Below are 25545 nucleotides of genomic sequence, written 5' to 3' on the forward strand. Positions count from 1 at the left end.
ATGACATATGCGAGATAGCTTTTGGTGCGCAGGTGTCCCAGGGCCACAGATTGTAACTGCCCACATCATTTGGTGAATAAATGCTATTCTGAGAACTGGAGAAGGCCTGCTTGATGCTTTGTAAAGCTACAGTTGAAGAATCTGGATACCTGGTATTATTTCCTGCATGACTGGCAGCGGTCTCTTAAGTTTTCCAGTGCCCCTTGCTGCCCCACATTTCACGTCCAACGCTCATTTCAGATGCTCTGACCAGGACTATGTCTTAGACTTGCTTGTTATCGTGTGGTGAGGGGCAGCTGGTTGACTAGAAAGACCACATGACATATTACATTTTATTTATCCATTCATCAAATCATAAATATTTGAATTGTTATTACTTCTCGGACTTTTAGCTAAGGTCAAGTGATATTTGAATTGTTTCCTTCCCTTTCTTCAACACAAGGTTTCATTTATTGTGTATGTTTGGTAAACAACAAACATGTAGCAGCATTTTACTTTGTGATTATTTTGATTTATTCATTTGTTTGGCAGGCACAGTGACAAAGAGACAGATTTTCCATCTTCTAGTTCCTTCCCCAAATTACTGTAATGGCTGCGGCTGGCCTGGGAGCCAGGAGTTCTGCCCTAGGTTCCACGTGTGGCAGGGATCCAAGTACCTGAGCCATCTTTTGCTGCTTTGCTAGGTACATTAGCAGGGAACTGGATCAGAAGTAGAACAGCTGAGATGTGAACCAGTGCTCATAAGGGTTGCTGGTACTGTAGGCAGCAGCTTTAACCGCTGCACCACCACATCAACCCCTTCCATTTCTTTTACAGTGCTTCTGCTTGGGGGAACTTTGATGGAAGACTACATCTTGCTAAATAAAGCAAAGTGTTTGTGAACACTGCTCCAAACTTGGTTGTTTTGAATAATGCTACAAATGCTGATGTACAGATTTTTTTGGGAATGCATTTTTTCCTCTTGGGCTTATTACAACTTGTTGAGAAAACGCTCGGTCACCTGGTATGATATAGTTAACCTTTTGAGGAATTACAAGAATTTTTTTAAGGGTTTATTTATTTTTATTGGCAAGACAGATTTATGGAGAGGAGATACAGAGAGAGAATCTTTTTAAAAAATCATTTATTATTGTTATTATTATCATTTTATGACACAGTTCCATAGGCTCCTTATTTCCCTTATCCCCTCCACAATTCCTCGCTCCGCCCCCCCCCAACTGAGTTCCCCTTTATTATTACTATAGTTCTTCATACATAGTCATGTGTCCATTATGGTGGGCATGGACAGTGGCCTAGAGTCCATCATCCTATTGTCAAGATATTATAAACAGTTTCATAGGGAGTCCATCATTGATCTGGAAGTAGAGATGCATAGAGCATTGTATCCTCACATCTGGATATGTTCGTCTCCATTTCACAGTTACTGTGCATCTCCTTAAATGAAAAGCCACAATACAAAATCAGTAATAGGAAGAAAAATAGAAATTTACAATGCCATGAAGTTAAACAACATGTTACTAGATAGGACAGTCTCCATTACACAGCTACTATATATCCCCTTAAATGAAAAGCCACAAAACAAAATCAACAACAGTAATAAAAAATAAATTAACAACACCATGAAGTTAAATAACTTGCTAAGAATGACTAAGAAGAAATGAAAAAGAAAATCTAGAACCGTCTTTGCCAGAGTCCAGCTCCAGCTGAGTTCAGAACTCAGAAAGCGTGCGTGGATGAGGTGCAAAGAGGAAAGAAAGATGGACCACTAGGATTTCATGATCATAATGGACAATGCGGGAAAACTGTCTGCTTTATTTACACAGAAACAGTCAAACTCTGGCTCAGATATTTACGTCATGGTCAAGTGGGTATTTAAAAGGATAATTCTGCCATTAATTTTACCTAAAAACAATAGAAGTTCCTGCTACAATTCTTATCCTACGAATCAATCTTGTATCACAAAGAAAAGGGGAACCTAGAGATCAAGGAAAGAATGAAAGCCTAAATGTAGGTCCCTTGATTAGCATAAGGACAATGGGGACAGCCAAGACAGTAGGAATATTAGAAGGCCCTTTTGCAAGACATTATTATTGCCATTAACCTCCATGTTCACATTGAGTAAAAGGCCAGCCTCACAGTAGCAAACAATGCCTGGATGGAGTAGTATTTTTCCGCAGGGTGGTCCGGTGTCCATGCAAAAGAAGGTGGAGCTGCATTCAGGTGGTTGTAGAGACGTATGAGGCCCTGCCAAACAGCGGGAAGTTCCTTGCGGTCCTGCCTGCAATGCAACAATGCCCTTCACACCTTCGTGTCCCCCCACATCCACTGCAGGGACCCAAACACGTCTTAAAGAAAATGATGCTACTGTGTGATCTATGAGTCACTGAAGAATTTAATCAGAAATGAAACTAACAACAACAAAAACATTAAAATTCGTGAGATGTAGTTTCTGCTGATTTTTGTTGGTGAAATGTGTCTCCTTTAGGCAACAGATGGGTTTTGTTTGTTAATCCAGTCTACTAATCTGTGATGTTTGATTGAGCATAAGCCATTTACACTCAGGGTTAAAATGTTTGGGTGGTAATTTGGTCCTGTCATTTTAGCAATGGATTGTTCATTCATTTGGTCTTCTGTTATCATTTCACTGGGAGGTTCTTCCCTTTTGCTTTTGGTTTTGGTAGGTGCTATTCCTCTTCTCTGTCAAGAGAACATCTTGAAGTATCATTTGTAGGGCATATTTGGAAGAGGCATATTCTTTTAACTTTCTTTACTGTGGGAGAATTTTATTTCATTTTCAAAGACAAAAGAAAGTTTTGCTGGATATGTTATCCTGGACCGACAATTTTTTTTTCTTTTAGAATCCGGAATATGTCACTCCATTCTCTTTTAGCCTGTAGAGTTTCCTGTGAGAGATCTCCTGTGAGTTTAATTGGCATTCCTTTGTATGTCAATTGATTTTTTTCACGTGCACATTTAGGGATCTTTTCCTTATGTTTGATTGAAGAGAGCTTGATGATCATGTGTTTTGGTGAAGATCTCTTTTGGTCCAGCCTGTTGGGAGTTCTGTGCCCCTCCTGGATTTTGTTACCCAATCTTGTTTCTTCCATATTCTTGTTCACTTCCCAAATCACTGTAACACCCGGAGCAGAGCTGATCTTAAGCTAGGAACTATGAGCTTCTTCCGGACAGTGGGGCTGTTTACCATATGGGATACCGGAGCGTTCAAGGAGATGACTTTAGCCACTAGGCCACCGTGCTGGGCCCGATTTCATTGACTCTTGATCAGCTTTCTTCTGATCTATGGAATGTGATGTTTTCTGACTTACATAAATCTTTAAGCTTTCTGATAGTGTTTTGTAAGTTTTGTTTTGTTTTGTTTTCATTTTTTTTCTCTTTCTCTCTTTTTTCCCTTGATTTTGAATTTTATGGTACAGTTCTATAGGATCTGGGATTTTTCTACCCACTCCCCAAATTCACAGCCTCCGACTGATTTTCCCCATATTATTACGATGGTATAGTCTCTCATAAGCAGTCATTTGTCCATCAGTCTGTTATTTAAGTGTGCCCTGACATTGCTGGGACAGGCAATGTCAGACAGTTCAGTATCCCATTGTCTAGATATGTGCAGCAGTTTCATTAAGAATCCATCTTTGATTTGAATGTAGAGATGCATACTGCATTGTATCTTCACATATGGATATGATAGTCTCTGTTGTGCCGTTATTATATATCTGCTTAAGTGAGAAGCCACGAAATAGTCAACAGCAGATATGAAGCTAAAACAAAAAATTTACGGCACCATGGAGTTGAAAAACGCACCACTGAATAGCCAACGCATGGGTGAAGAAATGAAAAAGAAAACACAAAAGCCTCTTGGGTGTAATCATACAATGTTTTGTAGTTTTGCACTTCTTTTGTTAAAGAATTTATTCCTAAACATTCCTTTACAAATTTCTGTTTATTTTTATCTATTTGAAAGGCAAAGAGAAATCTATGTTAGTTCACTTCCCAAATGGCCGCAATACCCAGGGCTGGGCCATGCTAAAGCCAGGAGCCTACAGTTGAATCCAGATTTTCCACAGGGTGGCAGGGAGACTCCGAAGTAACCACTGCAATCAGGTTGCTTCCTCCCAGGGTGCACATAAATAGGAAGCTGGAAATGGAAGTGAAGTTGAGGTTTTGCTTTGGGGTGTCAGAAGTCCTTAGCGGTGTCTTAACTTGCTGTGTCAAATGGCTGTCGCTTACTCTTCTTGATGCTGCTGCCATGAAGGGAATTGTCTTCTTATATCATTTTTAAAAAAGATTTATTTATTTTTATTGGAAAGTCAGATTTACAGAGAGGAGGAGAGACAGAGAGGAAGATCTTCCATCTGATGATTCACTCACCAAGTGACCGCAATGGCCGGTGCTGTTCCGATCTGAAGCCAGGGACCAGTAACCTTTTCCAGGTCTCCCACACAGGTGCAGGGTCCCAAGGCTTTGGGCCATCCTCAACTGCTTTCCCAGGGCACAAGCAGGGAGCTGGATGGGAAGTGGAACTGTTGGGATTAGAACCAGGGCCATATGGGATCCTGGGGGTGCGTTCAAGGCGAGGACTCTAGCCGCTAGGGCACGCCACTGGGCTGGGGAATTGTCTTCTTAATTTTGCTTTTAGAATTTTTATCACAAATATGTAAAAGTATTTGTATGGTATATTTATTCTGCATGTTTTTTGCTGGAACTCTGTTGAACTCATTAGCTCTAAATCATTCCTCAGTACATTTTGTAAGATTATCCCCATGTGAGATCATGTAATCCATGAAAGAGACAGTTTGTTTTGCCTTTTTTCCCCCTAGCTTTGCTATCTTTTGTTTCTCTGCCTTGACAAAGTGCTTGCTTAGAACCATTAGTACGGGGTTGAGATGAAGTGGAAAGAACAGACATCTTTGCTTTGTTCCTAATCCTAGGGGAAGGCATTCAGGGTTTACCATTGCAGAGAAAGAAAGCTGTGAGCTTGTTTGTGCCCTTTGTTGGGGTGAGGGATTTCCCTTCTCTTCCTAGTTTGACAACTGCTCTTAACAAGAAAGGGTATTGAATTTTGTCAAATGTATTTTCCATATTGGCAAGATAGTCATGTGACCTTTTACAGGAATTTTGCTTTGTTTTTTCTCCTGTTGATATGATGTATTACAAATTGGCTGTTGGATGTTGAACAAACCTGGTCTTCCTAACTGTTAAAATAATGAAAGTTTGAGAAGTAATCCATATTAATTGCAAAAAATAAATCCATCTTATTAGAACTATTAATCCAAAGGATTATGAGAAAAATTGTTTCCTTAGTGCAGCAAAGCTTGGTCACATGCAAACTGTGATTGATGTCCTTTGGAGATATATTTCGTAATAATTAGATAAATGGATTTCATTTATGTTCTGCCAGGAATTTTCAATATAGTATATGGAAAATGATGCATGTGGAAGGAATATTTAATTCAATATACTTAATTTGAAAGTAGAGTCACACATTGGTGTAGGCAATGACTTCTTGGATGAGATACCCAAAGCACAGACAGCAAAAGCCAAACTAAGCAAATGGGACTATGTCAAACTCAGATGCTTTTGTACTGCAAAGGAAACAGTCAGCAAAGTGAAGAAACGTGCAACAGAATGGGAGAAAAAATTGCAACCCACCTATCTGACAAAGTATTAATATCTCATACATATCACTAACTTAAAAATCTTGACAAGGAAGAATCAAGATGGCAGAATAGGGTAAGGACACATTTAAATGGATGGAAAATCATTTAATCAGGGTGAAGCAGAGAGGACACATTCCTGGATATAGGGGAGGACAGAAAAACAGTAGAGGGCTACCTGGAGACTGACAGACACAGAAAGGAGCGGGCACAACGGTGTGGTGTTGCAGTGACCAGTACTCCAGCAGCATTCAGCTAACTGGCAATCTGAACTCCACCAGCAGCTGGAACTCCAGCAACAAGGTGGGAACGGACTTTCACTGGGAGTTCAGGAGGTGAACCCAGATAAAGAACTGTCCATCCTGCAGGTCTGTTTGATTTGACCAGGAGCAGAGACAGTGCAGCAGATCACAGACGAGCAGTGCGAGAACAGCGTGGATTTCATAGCCCAGTCAACCCCCTAGAATCGAATTGGGCGCCATTTTGTGTAAGGAGGAAAAGGCAAGTGGAAGGACTGGGCATGCACTGAGCTGGGAGTGAACTCATTTCTGACTCAGTGGACTGCATCAATGTGGCATTCTACAGGTTCCACCCAAGACAGGTCCAGGTAGCCCTCAGATCTGACGGTCAGCAGATCAGGAACTCTAGCAGTGGTATGTCAGGTACCATTTTGTACAGTGTGGCAAACACTTAAGGACTGCAAGGGACAACAGAGAATTGCGCATGTGCTGTGGTCACGAGAACTCACTGAATTCAGTAGATTGCACTGGTCTGGTAGGAAAACAATACCGACTGTGGCATCTAATGGGTCGAAATAGGTCCGCGTGGCTCCCAGACCTAACGTCTAACAGGTTCCTGCAAGATCAGTGCCACCAACAACCTAGCTATTTAGGACACATGGTGTTTCTCTAATCCTGGGACCTGCTCCAACCAGAAGTGGGAGAAAGGCTGCAGAGACCACAGTGCAACCTCAGCACGGTATCACAGGAGGTGGGGAGTGGTGAGCCAGGAGTTGGGGCTACGGAGTTCTTGGTGGAAATCTAAGATAAGAACCCAGAGCTGGAACTTGCTCAAAGAAGTGGCACCATTCGCTGCAAGCAAAGAGCCGTGTACCAACTGCAATAAGTGAACTTGAACTGCACACCTGTGGGTGACAGAGCTTAGAAACCTGCCCCAAGGAGAAGACTCTGCTACCAGAAGTACAATGACCAAGAGCAAAAGAAGAGACAAAGGCACAATGAACATTACTGAAGACTCCCCTGCAAAGGAGCAAAACCCCTGCCAACCTCAGAGTTCACTGAGGAAGACATCAAGAAAATGGGGACACAGAATTCAAAAAACTCATTTTAAAACTTCTGATCAACAATGAGAAGTACATACAAGAGTTCAAAGAGTTTGAGGAAGCAATAAAGCAAATCAAGGCTGATATATCAGAAATTAAGAACATAGTAGAACAAATTAAAAGTACAGTGGAGAGTCTCCAAAATAGAATGCAGCAAGCAGAAGAAAAAATCTCAGAATTGGCAGATATTTTCTGTCATTGGGGGAAGCAAACAAAAAGCTAGTTGCAGACCTGGATCAGGCCAAAAACAGTTTTCAAGAATTGAAAGGCACTATTTAGAGGCCTAATATAAGAGTTATGGGAGTCCCAGAAGGTGCAGAAAGAGAAACTGGTTTTATAAATATATTTAATGAAATAATAAAGGAAAATATCCCTAATCTGGAGAAAGAATTGGGAAACAAGATCCAGGAGGGGCACAGAACTCCCAACAGGCTGGACCAAAAGAGATCTTCACCAAGACACATGATCATCAAGCTCTCTTCAATCAAACATAAGAAAAAATCCCTAAATGTGCACGTGAAAAAAATCAATTGACATACAAAGGAATGCCAATTAAACTCACAGGAGATCTCTCACAGGAAACTCTACAGGCTAAAAGAGAATGGAGTGACATATTCCGGATTCTAAAAGAAAAAAAAATTGTCGGTCCAGGATAACATATCCAGCAAAGCTTTCTTTTGTCTTTGAAAATGAAATAAAATTCTCCCATAGTTAAGAAAAGTTAAAAGAATATGTCTCTTCCAAATATGCCCTACAAATGATACTTCAAGATGTTCTCTTGACAGAGAAGAGGAATAGCACCTACCAAAACCAAAAGCAAAAGGGAAGAACCTCCCAGTGAAATGATAACAGAAGACCAAATGAAAGAACAATCCGTTGCTAAAATGACAGGACCAAATTACCACCCAAACATTTTAACCCTGAATGTAAATGGCTTATGCTCAATCAAACATCACAGATTAGTAGACTGGATTAACAAACAAAAACCATCTGTTGCCTACAGGAGACACACTTCACCAACAAAAATCAGCAGAAACTACATCTCACGAATTTTAATGTTTTTGTTGTTGTTAGTTTCATCTCTTCAAAATACTTCTGATTAAATTCTTCAGTGACTCATAGATCATACAGTAGCATCATTTTCTTTAAGAAGGTTCTTGATTTTCATTTCTTCAGCTACACGTTAGTCATTTAGTAGCATGTTATTAACTTCATGGTGTTGCTAATTCCTTTTTTCTTTCTGTTGTTGATTTTGTTTTGTGGCTTTTCATTTAAGGGGATGTATAGTAGCTGTGTAATGGAGACTGTCCTATCTAGTAACATGTTATTTAACTTCATGGCATTGTAAATTTCTATTTTTCTTTCTATTATTGACTTTGTATTATGACTTTTCCTTTGATGGGATGTACAGTAGCTCTGAAACAGAGACTAACATCCAGAAGTGGGGATACAATGCAGTATGCATATCTACTTCCAGACAAAGATGGACTCCTGATGAAACTGTTTACTATGTCTTGATAATAGGATGATGGACTTTCTGCGATTGTCCATGCTTGCAATGCTGCACATATGACTGTGTGTGAAGAACTAAACTGTAGTAATGATATAGAGGAACTAGCTGGGAGGGAGGCAAATTAGGGCTGGGATAAGGAAATCCCAGGAACCTATGGAACTGTATCATAAAATTATGATAATAATAGTAATGAAATGTAAAAAAAAAAAGAAAAAAAATCTTGACTAAAGAACCATCCAGTTGAGAGATGGGTAAAGGACTTCAATAGAGAGTTCTCAAAAGAGGAAACACTTATGGCCAATAAATATGTTTTTAAATGTTCATCTTTACTATCTAACAGGGAAATGCAAATCAAAAGAAGTGAGATATCACCTCACTCCTGTCAAAATGAGTAAAATAAAAAGCAGTGAATAGTAAATGTTGATGAGGATATGGGGTAAGGGATACATTTACAGGCTGCTTAGTTTACATTAAATTAGTGCAATATGGAAAATAGTGTGAAGGTTTTTTAAAAGCTTAAATAGACTTGGTATATGACCCAGCAATCATACTATTGCATATGTACCCCAAGGACTTGAATATGCTGGGTCAGCCATGGACACCATCACGTTTGTAACTGCACTGTACCCCAAGTACGTGAATATGGTGGGTCAGCCACGGTTTCCACCATCAGAGGAATGGGTAAAGAAATGTGTGTGTACATGGTGGAAAATGGTATATTTTCATATATATGATGGAAAATTCTATGAAAAAGAATGCAGCAAAATAGATGGAACTGGAGGACATCGTATTGAGTTAATAAGGCAAATACCATCATGTTCTCCCCCATGCAGGAACTAAAATTGAAGAAACAAGCAAAAGAAACCAAAAAGGAAAAAATGTCTGTGTCACTGTCATTACAAATTAGTTTTGTAAGACTTTTAGACTCTTGTTAAACCAATGATTAGGAATGTTATGCTACTATGGTTTTAATGATTTGTGATGATTTTATAATTCCCTGTATGCGGGTGAAATAATTTTTCCATTCAATTATTTTTTTTAAAGATTTATTTATTTTTGTTGGGAAGGCAGATATACAGAGAGAAGGAGAGACAGTAAGGAAGATCTTCTGTCCGATGATTCATTCCCCAAGTGATGCAACCAGCTGGAGTTGAGCTAATCTGAAGGCAGGAGCCAGGAATTTCTTTCTGAGTCTCCCACGTAGATGCAGCGTCCCAAGGCTTTGGGCCGTCCTCAACTGCTGTCCCAGGCCACAAGCAGGGAGCAGGATGGGAAGCGGGGCTGCCGGGATTGGAACTCGCAACCATATGGGATCCCAGTGCGTTCAAGGCGAAGACTTTAACCACTACACTGTTGCGCAGGGCCCCTCAGTTATTGTTTATAGCTGTCGTCTATTCCTATCAAACTAATGTCGCTTTGCTTTTTACTTGTTGAACTTTTTATTTGGTGAAGTAATAAGGCTTTTACTGCATTGTAAATCTAAAACAAGTTATTTCAAAAGTTAGAAAATAAAGGAAAAGAGAAGGAAGATGGGAAGGACAAGTTGAATACCATTATGTCAGAATTGTACTTATAAATCCCAGCAAATTTGTTAAATACTAATTAAAAGCTAAAAAGAAAAAAAAAGAGTCATGGTTTAATATTTTTACACCGTTAGATGCCATTTGTTTGTTAAAGCTTTTTTTTTTTTTTAAGATTTGTTTATTTTCATTAAAAGGCAGATTCACTGAGAAGGAACCAAGAAAAACATCTTCCATTTGCCGGTTCACTTCCCCTATGGCCACAGCAGCCAGAACTGAGCCGATCTAAATTCCAGGAACCAGGAGCCTCCTCCAGGTCTCCCATGCAGGTGCAGGGTCCCAAGGCTTATTGCAAGCTATCACTGCTTTCCCAGGCCATAAGCACGGAGGAAGATGGGAAATGGAGCAGTCAGGACATGAACTGGCACCTGTATAGGATGTCATGCTTGGAGGTGGAGGATTAGCCAGTTGAGCCATTGTATTGACCCCTTAATGCTTTCTTGATGCCTTTATGTGCCCCCCCCATTTTAAATTTTATTGTTTATGTATTTGTTTAATGTTACAGTTCTTTTGACTCAGTAATTTCTCCTCCTCCCTTCTCCGCTTCTACACTGTTTTCCCTTATAACAATTGTATAGTCCTTGGGCCCAGTGCCGTGGCCTAGCAGCTAAAGTCCTCACCTTGAACACGCTAGGATCCCATATGGGCACCAGTTCTAATACCGGCAGCTCCACTTCCCATCCAGCTCCCTGCTTGTGGCCTGGGAATGCAGTCAAGGACGGCCCAAAGCCTTGTGACCCTGCACCTGTGTGGGAGACCCAGAAGAAGTTCCTGGCTCCTGGCTTCAGATTGTCGCAGCTCTGGCTGTTGCAGTCACTTGGGAAATGAATCATCGGATGGAAGATCTTTCTCTGTCTCTCCTCCACTCAGTATATCCAAGTTTGTAATAAAGATAAATGAATCTTTGCAAAAACATTGTATTATCCTTCAACAACAGTCTTAAGTCCGTCATTCTTCTGTTTAGGTGTATCTTGACATTGTAGGCATAGACAATAGTAGAAAGTCCCCCATGCTGTTGGCAAGATATATTCATCAGTTTCATTGGGAGTCCAACTTTTATTCAAAAGTAGAGGTGCATACCGCAATGTATCTTACGACATATTTGCCTCCATTATATAGTTCCTGTAGATAAATATATGCATATGCATGTTTACCTATGTATCTATTGATCTTGTATTTTGCATTGAGGTTGCCTTATATCACAGAACGTAAGATATTTCTCCTTTTGGGACAGGCTAATTTCACTGAATGTCATGGTCTCTAGTTGGGACCATTTGGTTGCTTCTGTGCTCCTTGGTCAAGAAATGACACCTGGTGTTTCTGGTTGTGTCTTGATTACAGGACTGTGCTAAAGCAGACATGATGGTGCTTCCTCTTCTTTTTCTTTTTAAATTTATTTGTTTATTCAGTCTGACAAGAATGACAAGAGAGAGAAAGGGAGATATTTCATCTGCTGGTTCACTCCCCCAAGTGGCCATAACAGTGTTTTCCTTAGCACAGTCTGCCTGTTAGTGGTGCCCACAGGTCGCTAACTTTTTGTAAGGTAGAAAGGGTTGTCTTCAGTCTCCTACTTGGAGGGAGGGATGCTGACCAGCTTGCTGCAGGGGCTTTTCCTCCCAGGGAGAAGAGGCTGGGAAGCTGCTGGTCAGAAGGGGCTGCTGAGCGACAGCCGAGCCTGCAGAGAGCTCAGCAATTTCTTGGGTTAGGGGAGATAGGGAATGAGAAGTGGAGGGCTGTGTGGCCCACAGGACATGCAGGATCAGCCACCTGAGGCCTGTGAGCTTGAAGTGCAGCTCTGGGCTTTCCCCTGAGGTGTTTGCTGACCACGCTGCATTGGTCTGGAGGCTGCAAAGTCACACAAAATGCAGCTGAAGAGAAGAGCAACATTGGTGGTCGTCTGATGTTGTCAGGGAGATGGGGGCTGGAGTCCAAGGTCCACGCAGGAGAAGTTCTAGGACTCCCCTAGCAACACAGAGAGGTTCCACTCCAGAGTGAGTGTACCATCCCTGTAGTCCCCAGCTGCAAATGAGCCTCAAGTCAGCACGCTGGGTTGCAGGATTGTGGCCTCCGCAACCCACTTGGGAATGGTTACTTCTGACACATGCAAGGGGGCTGCCAGGAGCCAGATGGGGGAACCCCAGGAGCATCCCTCAAGTTAGATGCTAAGGATTTGTGTGCTTTTATGCCTGTGCGTGATATATTCTGTGGGCTTGGATTTTTTGGGGAGAGTGGAAGAAAGGACCCCTGACAGAGATTTCCCTTGGCAGTTGCCTTCACATCTTGCCTGTCAACCTGCTCTTTAGACAAAAGGGAAATGTTAAGTTTGGCCATCCTTGCGAACTGGCAGTGAAATGTTAGCTCCTTTTGAACTCACAAGGATTTTCGTGCAGGAACAGACTGAGAGCCCCAGCACATGTCAAGCCTTGGGTTTCCATTCCTTCCTGTGTATTGGTGAAAGGCTCTTTTGAAGGCAAGGCCTACATCCCTAATAAACTGTCAGATGTGCTGGGAGGTCCAGTCTATTGGTTTTTTTTTTTTTTTTTGGATGCATGGAAAATTCTCTGGATGACAGGGGAATGGGTAGTCAGGAGCAGGGAGGCAGCTCATATTGTGTGGTCAGTGTGAGGAAAAGATTTGCGTCCCTGGCCTTTTGGAGGCACGAAGAAAAGAATGGTACAACCCCGACAGGTAGAAAGAGGTGTCTTTTACAGGGGAAACCCTGCTTCTCCGAAGCCCTGTGTGTGAGAAAAGGAGAGGCACAATCATCTGTTGTGAGGACCCTCCTGGGAAGTGAGGCTGAAGATCAGACACAGAATGGCGAGGGAGAAGCTGGCCCCGAGACGTCACCCCGCGTGGCTGGCCTGTTTTTTTGTTGCTGTTGTTTTGTTTGTTTGTTTTAGCCCTTTGTACATTTCTCTCATGGCTCCGTGTCTTCCTCCACGAGGGCTAAAGACAAATCAGTATGTTTTCTTCAGCATAAATTAGTTACTCACGAGATTTGAGACTGTTACAGATGGCTCAGTTGCCTAGAAGTTTGTTTATTTGGTTCAGTTGTCCTGAAGTTTATTTGCCGTTGTCTGTTGAGCTTCTCATGTTTTTTCTTTTTCTTTTTTTTCCTGTGTGCAATATGTATTACCTGGAGGGTTTTTCTGGAACATTTGACATTTTATCATTTGCTTCACTGTTAGATGCCAGGACTGTACTAGAACTACCTGGAGGACCCATTATTATCATATTGTCACTCATTATCTTCCCTTACACTTTTCTGTTTATGCACAAGTATTCCAATTCTATAATGGTTCAACTGAAAATAAAAGTCACTTAGAAGCTAGTCAAGGCTTGTTGATGTCTTCTTTCTTTTTCAGTCTGTTGAAATCTTTTGTGAAAGTTTGGTTTCTGTTGACTTTCTTATTCTGTGCTGTTAGGTTGTCATTGAATGTGCGTGTTAACGAACTCATTGGCCTGTTGTGGCATGTAATTAACAGAGCTGGCCAGTGTCAGTGTGCAGACACTGGTGTCTTGTCACATGAGAAGCACTGCATACAAGGCATTGTTATCCTAGTCTGTCCCATCCTCCCCTCAGTGGTACCATTAGTACAAGGGCATAGTGCCACACAGGGGCCTAGCTTTGGTAGTAGGTTCCAGTGTGGTCAGGACGACAGAAACTCTCACAAAACTTTAAAAAAAATTTTAAAGATTTATTTTATTTTTATTACAAAGTCAGATATACAGAGAGGAGGAGAGACAGAGAGGACGATCTTCTGTTCGATGATTCATTCCCCAGGTGGCCGCAATGGCTGAAACTACACTGATCTGAAGCCAGGAGCCCGGAGCCTCTTCCGGGTCTCCTACATGGGTGCAGGATCCCAAAGCTTTGAGCCATCCTCAGCTGCTTTCCCAGGCCACAAGCAGGGAGCTGGACGGGAAGTGGGGACACCAGCATACGAACACCACGAACCTGTGCTCACGTGGGATACTATTGTAAACTGAGGACTTCAGCTGCTAGGCTACCTCACAAGCCCCCCACCTTTTTTTTTTTTTTTTCCAATTTTAAAGGCAGAGTGATGGTGGGGGAGGGCGGTAGTGATCACTAGGGGTGGAGACTGTTTTGTTTTGTTTTGTTTTGTTTTGTTTTTTTCCCAAATACCTACCCTGGCCAGGGCTAGACCCAGGAACCCAGTGTGACTCTCCTGTCTTTGTGGCAGGGACCTGTTTGCTGGAGCCACCACTACCCCTCAGGATCTGTGTTAGCAGGAAGCTGGAGTCAGGAGCAAAGTCAGACGGGGAGCACAGCCCTTCCAGAAGTGGAAGTTACTGCTAGGCCGCACACCTGGCCCCCAGGGTTCCTCTTAAATGTGCCAAGTGGCTGCCTGTAGGTGGCAGCGGCCTGTTTCTTCACAGTTGTGATGGAGCAGGGATGAATGATGTCCCATTGGCACCCTGAGAGTCGGTTGGAGGTTGCTACTGGGGCTGCCTATGACTTTTCTTAAATTTTTTTTATTGTGATAAGATATATGTGAAATCAGATTTACCATGGAGCCATTTTTAAATGTACAACCCAATGGCATTAGGTACATTCACAATATTGTTCAGCCATAGCCACCAGCTATTTTCAGAACTCTCTGATCATCCAAGACAGGCACACCAGCCCTATCTGGCACTGCTCCTGCCTTCCTGTCCCAGGTACCCTCTGTTTTGTTTGTGTCTGGATTTGCCTGGAGTTGTCCTTCTGTGTCTGTGTCACTGAACATAATATCCTGAAGTGAATAAATTCCATCACATAATAATATATATACCACATTTTGTTTATTCATCTGTTGACAGCACTTGTGGTATACATCTTAAAAAATATTTGTTTGAAAGAGAAATTGAGAAAGGGAGAAGTAGAGAAAGAAAGAGAGGGAGATGGAGGGAGGGAGGAAAGCAGAGAGAGAGAAAGCGAGGCAATCTTAAATCTGCTGGTTCACTTCCCAAATGTCTGGTACACACATGGACTGGCAAACCTGAATCTAGGAGCCAGGAGCTCCATCCCTGTCTCTCACATGGGTTGAAGGTGTACAAATACTTGGGCCACCATTTTCTGTCTTTGTAGTCATGTTAGCAGGAAACTGGATTGGAAACAGAATCAGTTCTTGAACCTGTATCAGCTTGAGTTAACTGCAGCTCCTAAATTTTTGTTTGTTTGTTATTCTTTATTTTCATTTTGAGAGCAAAAATTCAAGTGAGAAAGAGGTGGGTCCTCTATCCATTGTTGCACTCTCCAGGTGCCCTCAATAGCCAGGGCTGGGACAGGTGGAAGCCAGGAGGCAGAAATTCCATGTGGATCTCTCAAATGGGTGGCTGGAACTCAAGCCGTTGGACCATCGCCTGCTCCTCCCGAGTGCCGTAGCAGGAAGCTGGGATTCAAACCCAGGCGCTAAAGTATAGGATGTGGATGGCCTAAGCAGTTTTAACTTCTACAGCAAACATCCGTGCTTCCTGTGACATTTTTAGGGCAACATTTTCAGACAACCATGGATGTACTAACAGGTATGTACTACCTCCAGTCCTGACTGAGGGCAGAGTTGATTTTCACCACAGAAAAATCTCTGTCATGGGAGAAATTTTTACACTGTTATACTTGTAGTTCTTTCTCCTGTAGTTCAGAACAGTGATTCCCCCACTGCCCTGCCCATACATGTTCTTTGATCTTTCTCACTTTTTATGTCTACTGGCTGCCTAATCTGGGTCTTCAGAAAATGCTGGCTTTCTTCTTTACCCTGTATCCAACTTTTCTAATGCCGAACAGTTTTTATTCTGAAGTTTTAAAAACTCATTTTATGATACAGTTCCATAGGCCTTGGAATTTCCCTTACCCACTCTCCAATTCCCTCCCTCCCTCCACTGAGTTCCACTTTATTATTACTATAGTTCTTCATAAACAGTCATAAGTCCATCATTGCAGGCATGGACAATGGCAGAGAGGTCAGCATCCTTTTGTCAAGATATAGTTAACAGCTTCATTGGGAGTCCTTCTTTGATCAAGAAGTAGAGATGCATACTGCATTATATCCTCATATCTGGATATGATAGTCTCCATTACACAGTTACAATACACCCCCTTAAATGAAAAGCCAGAGTACAAAATCAGCAACATTGTAGTCATTTGGGGAGTAAACAAACATATGGAAGTTCCTTCCTTCCTTCCCTCTTTCCTGCCTTCCTTCCTTTGAACTGTTCCTGGCACCCAGTATTACTTAGCATCAATGATTATAGAGGATATGGAAGTGCAAGTAAGTCCTCTCCTTAGAAATGAAATTTCTTCTTTCAACAAAGGGAAAAGGAAGGAAGGGGGTGTCATTTCTAGACAAGTGCAACTGTGGTTTCCCTAGCTTGTTTGTTTCTTTTTCTAAAACATTTATTTATTTTTATTGCAAGGTCAGAAAGAGGGGAGGAGAGACAGAGAGGAAGATCTTCCGTCCAATGAATCACTCCCCAAGAGTCTGCAACGGCCGATGCAGTGCAGATCCAGAGCCAGGAGCCAGGAACTTCTTCCGGGTCTCCCATTTGGGTGCAGAGTCCCAAGGTGTTGGGCCATCCTCCACTGCTTTCCCAGGCCACAGAAAGAGAGCTGGATGGGAAGTGGAGCTGCTAGGATTAGAACTGGCGCCCATTTGGGATCCCAGTGTGTTCAAGGCAAGGACTCTAGCCGCTAGGCTACCATGCCAGGCCCTCCCCTGGTTTCTGAGGTGCAGAGCTTGGAATGGGAGGAAGTCTCTTCCTGGTGGCCAGGGCTGTCAGCACCTGCCTGGTGGACAGCGCCGACATGACTGTGCTTCCTCCTCACTTTTTTTAAATCAGAATCACTAGGGTTGTGTCACCTGGGCCATCAAAAAGAAAGCTAATAGAAAAGGAATGATGAAGACTTCGTAATCCTTACTACAGAGGATGTTTGTATGCAGAACTTGTATCAACCAATTGTTTGATAGTTTTTTTTTTTTTAAAGAATATGATATATTTCAAAAGTTTCATATAGCTCATGTTAAAATAAGAACATTTTTATATTTTGAGTTTCCACTGTGTGCTAGACCTTCTGCCATATATATCATTCAGCTTTCACAATAGCTGCAGGTGGTCATTGTTATCTCTATTTTACATATAATTAAAGTGATCTGTCTAAGAACAGGAGCTATTCACTGGGTATTCTGCAGTACTATTACAGAATCCAGACATTTTGCTTTTTAAACTTAAGGCATTAAAAAAAAAAACTGTTTCAAAGGCAGAGAGACAGGGACAGGAAGATCTTCCACTTGCTAGCTCACTTCCAAGTATCTGAATAGCTAGGACTGGATCGGGCCCAAACCAGGAGCCCTGAATGCAATCTAGATTTCCCAAATGGAAAGCAAGAAATTAATCACATGAAGCTTGAGCTGCTGGTTTCCAGGGTGTGTATTAAGAGGTAGCTGAAATCGGAATTAGATTAAGAATTAAACTCAGACACTTTGATATGGGAAGTAGGTGTGCCAGGTGGTGGCTCAACCACTACGTCACATGTCCACTCCACTAGACACTTTTTAAGTTAATGTTTTCACTGTCTTGTGTGAGTTGACAAAGAAACAAACTAATTCAGAAGCTCCTTACTCAACAACCAACCCAGTAGACTTTTGTGATCATATGTGTCTTCCTCAGAAGCAAACCGTCAGTTCTGTCCCATTTAACACCTGTCTGATGTCCTCTTACTCAGTTCAACTCTGACACTGTTTATCTGGAGAAAGTGTCAGATGTTCCAAATGAGGGCTCAGTTCCGGGACTGCTGTCCTCACCCTGTTCCAGCAACAAGCCCCAGGTGATTTATTTATGTTTTTGACCATCTGGTTCTAAATTGGGGTTCCCACAGCTTCCTGTTTGGGTTGAGTTTATTTGATAGAAGGGTTAACAGAACTCAGAGAAACACACCTAATGTTTACCAGTTTATGATAAAGGTATTACAAATGATACCCATGATGACCAGATGAGGAGATGTATGGAGGAAGGAGCCCAAAGCTTCCATGTTGTTTCCAGGAGTCACCATGTATTCTGCCATCCTGGTGTGTGCTCCATGGAGGCTTAATTACATAGGCATGATTGACGAAACCATTGGCCATTGGTGACCAAAACTACCTCCAGCCCCTCTCCCCTTCCTGGAGACTGAGGTATGGGGTTGACTGTCCAATCCCCTAAACTTGCCTTGGTCTTTCATGTGACCAGCCCTCACAGGGAAGCTGCTGGAAGGCTGGTGGCCATCTCTCAGCTAGAACTGGAGAAGATCAGTTACCATACAAAACATTAGCATGCAAAAAGAAGAGACACTTAGTCCTTTGAAGATGCCAAGGACTTTAGGAGCCAGGAAAAGTGGATTAGGACCCAACATGCATTCATGATAACATGGTGGGCTTCTTGCATATTTATTGGGAATAGGCCCTGTGAGCAGTGCTTTACATCCTTTATTGCTAAATTTTACTGGTATACTGACCTGGTAATAGATTGGTTTTTATGTTCTTTTGCTTTGCATCTGCTAAATAGCTGTCACTCTCCTTCCTTTTTATGTTTATCTTATGTGCTTTGTTGGCATTTTATATCTGCTTACTTCCATATTTAGTAAGATTAGAAAGACATTTCAGTCTAGAATACTTGTTCTGCCCTTTGCTCTTTCTGCTTACTCCTTTTTTCCTGTTCATCATTGAAATTTCCTCTTTTCTAAAAATCGTCCCTGATCATGCTTGCTTGGATTTGGTGTCTTCTCTCTTCTCACTCCCCCCCCCCCAATCCCAAAATAAAAGAGAGAGAGAGAGAGAGAGAGAATCAAGATGATAGAATAGGGTAAGGGCACGTTTAAACAGATGGAAAAATATTACCCAGTGTGAAGCAGAGAGGGCATATTCCAGGAAATAGAAGAGGTCAAACAGCAGCAGAGGGGTACCTGGAGACTGACAGATACAGGAAAGCAGTGAAAACAATTCTGTGGTGTTGCAGTGACTGATACCCCAGCAGCATTCAGTGAATGGCAAAATGAACTGCACCCGCAGCTGAAACTACACCAGCAAGAAGGTGGAAGGGACGTTTACCAGGAGTTCAGGAGGTGAACCCAGACAAAGAACTGCTTGTCCTGCTAGTCTGATTTGACCAGAAGCAGAGACAGAGTGGCAGGTCCCAGACAGGCAGTGCGGGAACAAGGTGGATTTCATAGCCAGGTCCACCTCCTAGAACCGTATCAGGTGTCATTTTGTTTAAGGAGGCAAGGGCTTTGGGTAGGACTGCACATGCAAGGAGCTGGGAGTGAGCTCATTTCTGGTTCAGTGAACTGCAACAATGTGGCATCCTGCAGGTCCCACCCAAGATAGGTCTGGGTAGCACTCAGACCTGACAGCCAGGAGATCAAGAACTCTAGTAGTGTTGCATCAGGTGCCATTTTGTACAGTGTGGCAAGGGCTTTGAGACTGTAGGGACAGTGCTGAGCAGCACATGCCCTGAGCTCAACGAGAACTTGCTGAGTTCTGTACATTGCACTGGTCCCACGGGAAAATAATACCAACTATGGCATTGTACGAGTCAAAATAGGTCCAGGTGGCCATCAGACATAACGGCCTAAGGTTCCTGCTAGATCACCACCACCAACAACCTAGCTAAATAGGACTCCTGTTGTCTCCCTAATCCTGGGAACTGCTTTAACAGGAAGTGGGAGAAAGGTTGTACAGACAATGGTGCAGCCTCAGCACTGTATGACAGCATAGTATCACAGGAGGTAGAGACTGGTAAGCCAGGAGCTGGGGCTACAGAGACCATGGTGGAAATGTAACATAAGAACCTGGGGACCTGGAACTTACTGGAGGGAGTGGCACAAGTGACTGCAAACAAAGAGTCCTGTACCAACTGCAATAAGAAAGAATCTCAAAATTGGAAGATATTTCCTGTCAGCAGAGAGGAATAAACAAAAAACTGAAAGTAGACCTTGATCAAGATAAAAAAAGTATTCAAGAATTGAAAGACACTATTTAAAAAGCCTAATTTAAGAGTTATGGGAGTTCTGGAAGGTACAGAAAGAGAAGCTGGGTTTACAAATGTATTTAATGAAATAATAAAGGAAAATTTCCCTAATCTGGAGAAGGAATTAGGTAACAACATCCAGGAGGGGCACAAAACTCCCAACAGGCTGGATCAAAAGAGATCTTCACCATGACACATCAAGCTCTCTTCAATCGAACATAAGGAAAAGATCCTTAAATGTGAATGTGAAAAAAAAAATCAATTGACATATAAAGGAATGCCAATTAAACTCACAGGAGATCTCTCACAGGAAACTCTACAGGTCAGAAGAGAATGGAGTGACATATTCCGGATTCTAAAAGAAAAAAATTGTCGGCCCAGGATAACATATCCAGCAAAGCTTTCTTTTGTCTTTGAAAATGAAATTAAATTCTTCCATAGTTAAGAAAAGTTAAAAGACTATGCCTCTTCTAAACCTGCCCTACAAATGATACTTCAAGATGTTCTCTTGACAGAGAAGAGGAATAGCACCTAACAAAACCAAAGGCAAACGGGAAGAACATCCCAGGAAAGTAACAACAGAAGACTAAATCAATGAACAACCCTTGCTAAAATGACAGAGCCAAATTACCATTTATTTGTATTAACCCTGAATGTAAATAGTTTAAAGACATAAATCAAATGTCATAGATTAATAGATTGGATTAACAAACAAAACCCATCTTGCCTGCAGGAGACACATTTCACCAACTAAGATCAGCAGAAACTATATATCATGGATTTTGACTTCTTTTGTTAGTTTCATCTCTTCAAGACACTTTTTTTCTAATTAAATTCTTCATAGATCATACATCATTTTCTTTAAGAAGGTTCTTGATTTTCTTTTTCATTTCTTCAGCGACATATTAGTCATTCAGTAGCATGTTATTTAACTTCATGGTGTTGTTAATTTCTTTTTTTCCTTTCTGTTGTTGATTTTGTTTTGTGGCTTTTATTTAAGGGGATGTATCGTAACTGTGTAATGGAGACTGTCAGATCCAGATGTGAGGACACAGTGCAGTATTCATCTCTACTTCCAGACAAAGATGAACTCCCACTGAAACTGTTTACTATATCTTGACAAAAGGAAGCTGGACTCTGTCATTGCTCATGCCTGCAATGATGGACATATGACTGTGTATGAAGAACTATGCTATAGTAATGATATAGGGGAACTCCTTTGGAGGGATTGGAGGATGGGATAAGGGAAATCCCCTGGGCCTATGGAACTATATCATAGAATGATAACAATAAAAAAGAAGTAAAAAAAAAACAAAAAAAAAACCCTTCATCTGTGTTATTTCACATGCTCGCTGCTCTTAGTAATCTTATGATCCCTCTTTTTTATAGAGAAGGGCTAAAAATATAGAGACTTTTTGCGATTTACCCAAGGTCAGTTAAGTTGCAGAGTGCTCCTGGAATCCAGGAGCAGAGCCCAGCTCCTTACCATCCTGCCTCTCTGATTGACTGCTGCCTCTCCACGTGTAGATGGGTTTAGAGAGCAATCACAACCTCATTTGCAAGCAGCTATTTTAACTGCTTCAATATCATTCCGCAGAAACTCCAGAAGAGTCTGACATAGGCAGTGCAAGATATTAACACGCATAGCATAATTTATGTCCAGGGTTATTCATCATGGTGTTGCAAGTCATTGCAGAAGGTTAGACACAGCCTCAACGTTTATCAGGGCTGATTGATACAATGAGTTATGATGTAATCACACAATGAAGTTACCCAGCTATGATAAAGGATGGAAAATGCACATGCAGTTAGAAACACAATGGCTTCAAATTTAGGGAGACTAAAGGGACGTGTTAACTGATTCACCATGTTGGACACTGGACCAGGAATAAGATTCTTTGGCAGTATAGGATGTTACAAATTAGAATGTGATCTGTTAGTTAAAAAGTGTTGTTTTTGATAGTACTCTGTTTATAAGAAGATGGTCTTATTTTTAGGAGTTAAGCACTTAAGGATTTAGAGTAAGAAGAAGTGTGTCTCCTGCTGATTCTCAAGTGATTTAGGTTAAATAAAAAACGAGAAAGATAAAGAGAAAAATAATGTCATTATGGTAAAATGTTAATGTTTGGTGAATTGCCAAGAAGAAATATAGGCATGTTCCCTTTTTTCTAATAGTGTTTCAGTCTGAAATTATTTCAAAATAAAAAGCTTTTAAAAATGAAAACTTTCTACATGGAACATATTTTGATTTTGTAGTTACTGAGCCTTTTATGTTCATTTGTACAATCTTTATAGCTCACATAGTTTTTTATATTATTTGTGGTACTTACTGTTACATTTCTTTTTTGGGTTTCCAAAATAAGTGTATGTATTTATATAAAGAGAACATGTTTCATAGGTGCAGTTTTTTTGTATGTACAGTTTTAAGAACATGGTGATGTGTCCCTTCCCCGTTTCCTTTCCCTTCATTCCCTTCTCCTTCCTTCTTTTTCTCTCAGTGTTTCAAATACTTCCAACTCACCTTACAAGCTTAATCTACTAAACAGATAATTCAACAAGAAAGTACGAAGATCACGGTTCCTTAGGAGTATAGACAAGAATTGTAAACAATAATCAGATTTTAAGGTGCCAGTTTCAGTCATTTATATTACATTTATTGTTCTCTATATGAGTATATTAGAAAAAACCTGATATTTGTCTTTTTAGCATTGTCTTATTTCACTAAACATGATGGTCTTCAGTTGCATCCTTTTTGTTGCAAAATACAGGAGTTTTATTTTGTCCTTTTTATGGCTTAGTGATATTCCATTGTAGGGAATTATTTTAATCCAATCATATGTTGTTGGGCATCTGGGTTTCTTCCATATCTTATGGGTTGTTCCCATATTCCAGAGCTAGGCACAGACATTGAACTTAAGTTTCTTTACTTTGTTCCTTAAACTTTATTCTGGTTCAGAGATTGGAGTATCTGTGACCTCAGAATAAATATGCTTCTCAGTTTATTTGCCCTGTCAACCTGTCAGGTTTTTTTTTTTTTATTGTTAATAACATTATATTATATGATATAGTTTTATAGGCATTGGGATTCCTCCCACCCCCATCTCCCCCCCCTTTTTTTTTAGGACACAGAGAAGGAAAAACAGGGATAGAGATATCTTCCATCTGCCAAATTATTCCCCACAAATGGCTGCAATAGCTGGGCTGTGCCATGCAAAAGCCAGGAGCCTGGAACTTTTGGGAATCCCTTGTAGACTCAGCAGCCCAAGAACTTGGCCATCCCATTCAGCCCTCCCAGGCGCATTAGCAGAGAGCTAGAGCAGAAGTAGAGTAGCCAGATCTTGAACTGGCATCCATATGGGATGCTGGCATTTCAGGTGGCAGCTTAACCACCTACACCTCAACATCAGCCCCCCCGCTTCTTCCCCAATATAGCATGACCTTTAGAATGTCAATATTTTTAAATCATTCAAAGTAATGATTGATTATTTTAAAAAACTTTTGGAAAGGAGTAGCCTTTTTTCCTAATTTTTAAATTTTATTATTTTTTACAAATGTAATGGGATTGCAGACCCATATGGACCTCCAACTAGAATGGAGAGAGTTGGCGTCGAGGGGAAGGGTGAGTGAGATAAATGATTCAGTTTTTCCTGCTGTGTCTACCCAGGGGAGGTAGGGAGAAGGTGCACTACTCTTTGCTATGGTACTACATCAGCACCCAGGGAAGGAGACAGAGGTTTGATTTTGCCTTTGGGTTACTGAAGTGGGGAAAATGTTCTGAGAGTCTTACATGAGGAGTCTTGATTGTTCTGAGAAGTTGTAGGCTTCATTATACCAGGGGTGAGAAATTCTTTCTAAGGCTTGTTGGCTGTCCTTATCTACTTCAGTATGCCCACAGACCCAGGTGCCTCTTGTGGAGCCTGTCTTAGAGTGTTGTTCAGCCTTTCCTTTTTTCCTTTTTTCCACCTTTTGATGAGGTACTCAAAGTCTGCAGTTGGCTTAGATTAGCTGGCTTTCTTGTCATTCATGTTCAACTCGGTATGCTCTCCATTTTTGCACAAGGGTCACCAACTGAGGTGGCCCAGATCTGCAACATGTGCTCCATAGTTGGACCACATGTCTATGTGATTTCCCCTGAGGTCAAGGATCAAATATAGCAGTTTTGTTGAAGAGCCCCCTAAGAAACCTCACCTGAGAGGTCCTCAAACTTTATTCTTGTGTGCCAACTAGCACAGTGATGGGCTTAGTCTGCCCCATGCACCAGCCAGTGCACTCACCAGTGGATGCAGCTTCCTAGTCAGTCCTGCCTCCAGCCTTGCCTCTCACAAAAACTGGTAGGTACAGCAGCCTAACCCAGTCCAGTCTGCCCCTAGCCTCAGATTCTTGCATGTACCAATGACTAATGTGGCCTATCCCAGCCAGATCTTCTCCCTATCTCTGCGCTTGTGTGTACCAGTGGGTGCTGTGACCTAGCAGGGGAAACTCCAAATCCCCCTTCCTGGCCAGTTCCCAGCCCTGATTCTGACACATGCCAACAGGTGCTGCATCACTACCTGTCATGGTTCGTATCCAGCCCTGACATCAGTGGGTACTGCAACCTAACCTAGCCTACCTTGTGTCCTAGCTCTCACTGACTGATGCTGTTACCTAGCATGCCCCAGCCTGCCCCCAGTCTCAGCTTTCATGAATGCTGGAGGGTGTTGTGGCCAATTTGGGGTGATACCAAAGAACTGCTTCTAGATCCTGCCTTAAACACAGCTTTCATGAATGCTGGCAGGTGGTGTGTACTAGCTTGGCTGTGACTTCCCACAGTCCTGGCCCCCATGTGCATCCATTGAGACTCTCCAATGCTGGAGGCCACCTCCAGCTGAGTTTGGAGCTCAAGAAGGGTGTGTGGAGTCAGCGATAAGAAAAGAAACAGACAGTGTCACTTGGTGCCCTCTTGTAACAGCTCAAAAAGAAGCTGTCCTTTTTATTTACTCAGACATATTACAAGCCTCTGCACAATTGTTTGATCTATTTTTTGTGATTGTTCTATTTTTGCTTCATGACTAAAGGGGTATGCACAGATATTTGATTATTTTGTTTTTTACTTCATGGTCAACCAGGTGCTCCTAAAGATAGTTCTGTAAGTTACCATAATCATTTTCTTCAAAGCAAGCCATTGTTTGTTCTTCAGTAGTAGCCTTTGGGTGACAGCTAGGACTCCAAGGCCAAGGCACATGTGATTACCTAATAACTAGTAATACATTCCTACTGCATTTCTGTTTCCACAACTTGCCCATCACTTAATGGGAGAAATATGTTACAGGGAAAAAAAGCAAAAATCCAAGACAAACGTTTCAAATATTAAATCCCCCTACAATTATAGGCTCTATAATCCTATAAACAATCAAATAATATTCAAAAGCATATCTCTCTGGTATTAATAAAAATCAT

At 41.6% G+C, this 25545-nt stretch overlaps 1 protein-coding gene across 1 annotated transcript in view; it reads left to right on the forward strand.

Annotated features, from left to right (window-relative positions):
* PRDM10 (PR/SET domain 10) overlaps positions 1–25545 on the forward strand; it is a 99637-nt gene that overhangs the window by 13720 nt on the left and 60372 nt on the right. The gene's annotated exons all lie outside the window — the stretch shown is intronic.

The sequence above is a fragment of the Ochotona curzoniae genome, unplaced genomic scaffold (genome assembly GCF_017591425.1).
Source record: "Ochotona curzoniae isolate NIBS_2020 unplaced genomic scaffold, NIBS_Ocur_1.0 contig_832, whole genome shotgun sequence".
Classification (NCBI taxonomy): domain Eukaryota; kingdom Metazoa; phylum Chordata; class Mammalia; order Lagomorpha; family Ochotonidae; genus Ochotona; species Ochotona curzoniae.